Raw genomic sequence first — 7,293 nt, 5'->3', positions numbered from 1 at the left:
AACCTGTTAGGTTTTTTCCTCCCACTGGAAGGCTATTTCAGAACTTTGCTCCTCTAACAGTTAGAAATCTTTGTCTAATTTCAAGCCTAAACTTGTTGATGGCCAGTTTAGATCCATTTGTTCTTCTGTCTACATTGGCACTTTAACTCAACTCCATCCTTGGTATTTATCTCTCTCATGTATTTATAGAGAGTAATCGTATCTCCCAATAACCTTCTTTTGGTCAGATTAAACAAGTCAAGCTCTTTGAGTCTCCTCTCAAAAGGTAGGTTTTTCATTCCTTGGATCATCCTAGTAGCCTCTCTCGCACCTGCTCCAGTTTGAATTTTTCTTAAACATGGGAGACCAGAACTGCATACAGTATTCCAGGTGAGGTCTCACCAGTGCCTTGTATAATTTTGCTAACACTTCCGTCTCTACTGAAAATACCTCCCTTGATGCATCACATTGGCGGCTCATAGTCATCTTGTTATCAAGGAATACACCCAGGTATTTCTCATCCTCTGTCACTTCCTATCTTTTTACCAGTTATTGATCCATGAGAGGACCTTCCCTCTTAGCCCAAGACTGTGTACTTTTCTTAAGAGCCTTTGGTGAGGGACCTTGTCAAAAGACTTGTGAAAGTCCAAATACTCTATATCCACTGGATTACCCTTTTCCACATGTTGTTGTCCCCTCAGAGAATTCTAATAGACTGGTGAGGCATGACTGCCCTTTACAAAAGGCATCTTGACTCTTCCCCAACATATCGTGTTTGCCTCTGCATCTGATAATTCTGTTCTTTACTATAGTTTCAACCAATTTGCCTGATACTGTTGTTAGGCTTACCTGCTTGTAATCACCAGGATAGCTGCTGGAGCCTTTTTAAAAAATCGGTGTCACATTGGCTATCCTCCAGTCACCTGGTACAGAGGCTGATTTAAGTGGGAGGTTACATACCACAGTTAGTAATTTTGCAATTTCATGTTAATAATTGAGGTACCACCAAGTGTGTGCCCACACTACCTATCTTGAATGATGTGAAGTTCAGATGTAGTTGCCCTTGCACTTGACAACTGTACTCTTTTGACACCTCAGGACAAGCAGAATTGCTAGCTCCACTCCCATTTGTTGCAGCAGATGCAAAGTAGGGGCATTTCTGGAGATAGGAGTGTGATGGAAAGGGCCAGGAAATACTACAGGGTCCAGAGTTGGAGTTTAGAGGAGCTACAATGGGAGAATAAGAGCCCAGGAATGGGGATTTCAGAGGGCAATGTGGAATTTCTGTAGAACACTTTATCCTCACTGTTTCATCTGCCTCTGGGTAAATGGGAGACTTTCCATTCTCTGAGGATTCAGTTTTCTCTAGAGGGAAGGAGCTAGCAGTTTTGCTGCCTCTTGTTTCCCCCTCCCATGATTGGCCCCAGACTACTACTCTTCAGGTTTCCTGCACCCAGAGTGAGATGAGATTTTTATTGAAGTCCTGGTCTTATCTCATTCTCTAGACCAGGGGTTTGTGCTTTATTGCACTGTTACCCCTTTCTGAGACAACAAAAATTACTACATGATCCGAGGAGGGGGGGACCAAAGCCTGAGCCCCAGCACTACGGGGGGAGGGGGGGGCGCGGAGAAGGGGGCAAAGTCAAAGCCCAAGAGCTTCATCCCCGGGTCGGAGCCTGTAACCTGAGCTTGCCACCAAGGGCTGAAGCCCAAGCCCCAGGCAGGGGGCTTTAGCTTTGGCCCCAGCCAGTCTAACGCCAGACCTGGAAACCCCATTAAAACAGTGTCCCGAGTCTGAACCACTTTTGGGTCCCAGCTCACAGTTTGAGAACCCGTGCTCTAGATTATGTAGTATTCAGATTACTTCACCTCTCTCTCCATCTGTGGCCAGGATGGGCAGGGATGGTGTCCCTAACCTCTGTTTGCCAGAAGCTGGGAATAGGAGATAGGGAATGGATCACTTGATGATTACCTGTTCTGTTCATTCCCTCTGGGGCACCTGGCATTGGCCACTGTCTGAAGACAGGATACTGGGCTAGATGGATCTTTGGTCTGACCCAGTATGGCTGTTTATGTTTTGATAGTTCTGAGGATTATTGTACGTCTGTACGTTGCTTTGAAAATGTGAATTTCTGTGTTCGAGTTGGGGGATCGAGGATACTGAGTATAGTATAGAGTAGGAGTTCTCAAACTGGGGGTCGGGACCCCTTGGGGGTCATGAGGTTATTATATGGGAAGGTTGTGAGCTGTCAGCCTCTACAAACTCTGCTTTGTTTCCAGCATTTATAATGGTGTTAAATATATTTAAAAGTGTTTATAGTTTATAAGGGGAATCTCGTTCAGAGGATTGCTATGTGAAAAAGGTCACCAGTACAAAAGTTTGAGAACCACTGGTATAGAGCAGTGGTTCTCAAACTTCATTGCACCATGACCCCCTTCTGACAACAAAAATTACTACATGATCCCAGGGAAGGCAGAGGGATCGAAGCCTGAGCCTGCCTGAGCCCTGCTATCCCAGGCAGGAGGGCCAAAGCCTAAGCCCACTGCCTGAGACGGGGGGGCAGGGAGGAAGAGCCGAAACCCCAGCCCCCAGCAAGTTTAATGCAACCTTATTAAAACGGGATCACAACCCACTTTGGGGTCCTGACCCACAGTTTGAGAACTGCTGTACAGAGAAAAATAGGGTCCTAAATTAGTCTTGAGTGGCCTGAGTGTAATATAAAAATATGTTGTCAATGTTGCCGAATTTCTTTATGCTCCTAGAGCTTTCACCTTAATCTCAATTTTGTGCTTCCCTTAGCCATGTTCATGAAATGTCTAGTCATTTATATTGGATAGAAAGTAGATTGTAACAAGGTTTTGTAAATCTTATTGTTTCAATGCAATTGAATATTGGCATGTAACTATTCATTAGTCTAGTAGAGTAATTAGTATTTGGTACTCTCTCTCCTTTTTCAGCGCCAATTATCAGCCTGGACAGGGTATTTTTTAGTATTGTTTATAGTTGTGAAGAGGAAGAACTCCTTAACCATTAAAATGAGCCACTCTTTTAAATAACATTTCTATCCAGTGTAAACTGTGCTAATGCAGCATTAAGGTTGGACACTTAAAATCAGTCAGGAAATGCAAAAGTGAATGTTACAACAGAAATATATATTTTAGAGCTTACAGTCGACTTGCCAGGAGGTAGAGGAGGCTTTCCCTGGTGGGTGGCAGGCCTAAGCAATCTGTCTGCAGAATCTAAGCTTCAATTTAAAAATAAAAAGTCAATCTTTAGCGGTTATGGTTCTGAAGGAGATCTTATGAGTGTGAAATGATGTGGCGGTGCTTCACTAAGTCTGCAGACAGTGCTTCTATTGATTTCTCATAGGTTTTTTTCCAAACAGTAGAGAGAGATTATGACACTGGTCAGTTTTCTGAAACATGCAGGCAGTAGTGAAATTGATAAAGGTGTGATTTTTTTTCTTTTCCCCTCCCTCTGCTGCTGGTAGTGGAGAAGGCTATGCGCAGAGAGGTTGCATACAGGAGGATTTACCCTATAATACAGATTTGCCCATAAAATTGGGGAAGGGTTATAGTTGTATCCGGCTCCTGTCCTGATAATAGCTGTTTCCCATCCCTCCCTTCTTGCTATGAGAAATATATTTGAAGGAGTTGTCTGCCCTGGGGAAGCTATTGCAAAATAAGTTAGCATGAATAATATCTATTCAACAGTAACTCCCAGTATGGATACTCTTATTCTGCATTAAGAATACCTAAATAAGTGTCCAGATGGGGTGCTAATGCGTAATAGCATTCCTCACTGTTTCCCTGTATAGACAAGCCCTACATTTCCATTCTGAGGGAGGCTTTGAAATATTAATTCTTGCCTATATCAAGCATAGATTATAACTTTCAATTTTCTTTATACTTGCTCTAGTTTTCCCTCATAAGGCTTCTTAGAGCTTTTAATGAAACCAGCAACTGACTGCTTGATTTCTGGTTTTTTATGTAAATCAGCCTCCATCAGATAGAGGCGGCAAGATGCACTGTTTTCAAAAAGGTTTAACCATTTGAACAGCAAATAGCAATGTTAGTATTTGATTACTTGCTTGTATACATAACAAAAAGAAGAAATAATTGAACAGATTATAAATGATACAAGCTTAGCTATATACAGTGTCTTTCTGTCAGGATAGTTTCATATCACAAACACAATTTGTTATTCCAACCTGATGTCTTTGGGACTTTTCTCTACCTGGTTTTCTTTTCAATCAGCCTCTGATGAACACTTACAATTTCTGTAGAACTGGCTGTCTGAAGCAGGCCCTGCCCATTTTGTTCTAATAGCAAATTCACCTCTAACAATTTTTCCATTCTCAACTTTGACAGCTACTTTCTTAGATGCAGGGTACACTCAAGCTGAAATTCTATCTCCCTGATACCACTTTAGATGTTCCTTAGGGATTACTTTGGGTTTAGTTCTGGGACCCAACTGTATCCTGTACACCACTTTGTTGATTTGGATCAGTATTGCATAGGGTCCTTGCCAAGGTTTATCCACTTTAGGGCTCTTTTCCTTCTTTGTTCTAGGATTATGGGACCAGATCAGGTAACCTCTTTCAAAAATTTCCCCATATGACCTTACATCATACAGCCTTTTCAGTTAGTCATAGGCTATCATCAAATTTTCCCTAGCAAAGATGTTAATGTTTTCAGTTTTCCGATTGTAGGGTTTCTGCATAATCCAAATAGTACAACTCCCATTGTTTCTCTTCAGGGACTCCATACAAAAAATTTGCTGGTGTTTTAGCTCATGCCCCAACATGAAGAGTGCTGAGGTACACTTGTATGCTTTTTGACTGCTATAATCTGTCAAAAGGAATGGGATATGCTGATCCCAGTCCCTTTGGTGCTGTTCTGCAGAAGTAGCCAGCTGAACCCTCCCCCAAGTCCTATTGAACCTTTCCACCATTCCTTCAGATAGGTATTGTGCTGGGTTGGCCAGAGTTTTGTGGATCCTTAGAATCTCACAAATTTGAAATGCTTCAGATTAAAAGTGTGTTTTTTTTTTTTCCATTTGTAATTCAACCGGGACCCCAAATCTGATGATCAACTCATGATTCCTAACCAGAAAGACTCTTGACTGTTCTGCTGTTCCCATGTAAATGTACAGCACTGTGCTGGAACAGGTCCAATGGAAACTCTGGGAGCTCGCTCCCCCCTTGTAGTTTTCTTCTGTACTAGTATTTACCAGATCCAGTGACTCGCGTTTCACAACTGCAGTTGTTTTTTTAAACTATTTGTAGTGTGTCAGACATGTTCAGAAAACGAACAGGTCATAGGTCCTTGTTTCAGATCTACAAGAACTTTTAGCAGCTAAGGGTATGTCTACACAGCAAAAAAAAAAAACCAAAAACAAACGCAAAACCACAGAAGCAAGTCTCTGAGGCTGGGTTAACTGACTCGGACTCGTGCAGCGGAGCTAAAAATACCGGTGTAGACGTCTCGGATCTTGGGCTCCACTCTCTGCCCAAACTTCTGTGTTGCTTTTTTATCCAAGAAGCAGGAGCCTGAGTCAGTTGAGTAGGCTCTGAGACTTGCTGTCATGTTTGTTGTTTGCTGTGTAGCTGTATCATAAGATTGCCCTGAGACCCTGGATCTCTCAAAATAGCTTTCACTCACTCCCCTCTTTCCTTTGTTGGAAATCTACCACAGCTTATAGCTATAATAATGGTTCCTGTCTGAGTAACAGGACAACTTGTTCACTGCAAACCAATTGCCTACAAATCATTTGGTTAACCTGGGCCATATCTGTCAAGGGAATTTCCACAGATTGAATGGGTAAGGACATGGCTACACTTGCAAATGTAGAGCACTTTGAGTTAAACCAGCCTTCATAGAGCGCAGTAGGGAAAGCGCTGCAGTCTGTCCACACTGACAGCTGCAAGTGCACTGGCGTGGCGGCATTTGCTGCGGCATTGGGAGCGGTGCATTGTGGACAGCTATCCCACAGAGCACTTCTTCCCATTCTGGCACTGTGGCTTGTGGGAAGGGGGCAAGATGTATGGGGCATTCTGGGTCCTGTCCCAACACCCCATGATGCATCGGTTTGCATCCTAGCAATCCCTCTGATTCCGTCCACAATTGGCACCATCTTTCAACTTTTTTTTTGTATTGCACACTCTTGTTGTCCCTGCGGGAATGAAGCCCAAACTGCTGAGGAATATGCTGATGAGTCTCATATCAAGTTTGTCAGTCCAGTTATTCTTTAAGATCCAAAGTGACAGCGAGGACTCCAATGATGATATTGACTCGAGTAATGCATACGGTATGAGATTGTTTGTGGCATTCACGGACATGCTCACCATCATGGAACGGTGCTTTTGGGCTCGGGAAACAAGCACTGAGTGGTAGGATCACATCATCATGCAAGTCTGGGATGATGAGCAGTGGCTGCAGAACTTTCGGATAAGAAAAGCCACTTTCATGGGACTGTGTGATGAGCTTGTCCCCACGCTGTGGCTTTACTGTGCAGAAGGAGAAAAGGGAAAGCAGCATTTTTAAGTAGTTTGCTTGACAGTATTGTACTGTATTTGCTTTTTGGGGGGTCTCTGCTGCTGCCTGATTATGTACTTCCAGTTCCAAATGAGGTCTGTCATTGACTGGTATGTTCGTAACTCAGGTTTTACTGTACCTCCAAGCTATGCCCTTTCAACTTGATCCGTCTCCCCCGTCTATTTTCCAAACTGGGAGAAGGCTTTCATTACACTTGTGACAATCTGTCTTGGCCAGCTTTAAATTTATAACAGTACTACTTTGTGTGGCCAGCTTTGTCACAGTACCAGCATTTAACAGAACTGTTCCTTTAATTTTTGCATTATTGCCAATTTTGCTTGTTTTACAAACCATATTTATCACTTGTTCCAATAGTTCAATATGATCGTGAACCAAATTAGAATTCCCCTCTTTCGTCATACACGTTAGACCCAGAGCTGTACTTACATAGTTTATGGTGATGAGCGTCCATCTTCCTCACTAGCAGCTGCTTCCTTTTCTGATTAACTGCTGCAGAAAAAGATTCAAGTTCTGTGGAGAATTCAGCAGCGCCTCAACATCTTTTTTGATTTTGATCTGCAAGTCCAGTTGAACATCTGTAAATTGGTCCATTGCCAGACTATCCTAGAAGGCCTCAGTGGTGTCCGGATATGTCAGAAACACAAGTCTGCACAGGCCCTCTACCAGTTCAGGTGAGGTTTCTTCTTTCCTCCATTTAGACCTTAACTATGCCCTGGCCACCTCAGATTGATGGCTAGTTCCAAATCTCATATCCAA

This window comes from Gopherus flavomarginatus, chromosome 4, assembly GCF_025201925.1.
Source record: "Gopherus flavomarginatus isolate rGopFla2 chromosome 4, rGopFla2.mat.asm, whole genome shotgun sequence".
Taxonomy (NCBI): domain Eukaryota; kingdom Metazoa; phylum Chordata; order Testudines; family Testudinidae; genus Gopherus; species Gopherus flavomarginatus.
Note: the sequence above shows the minus strand (reverse complement) of the source record.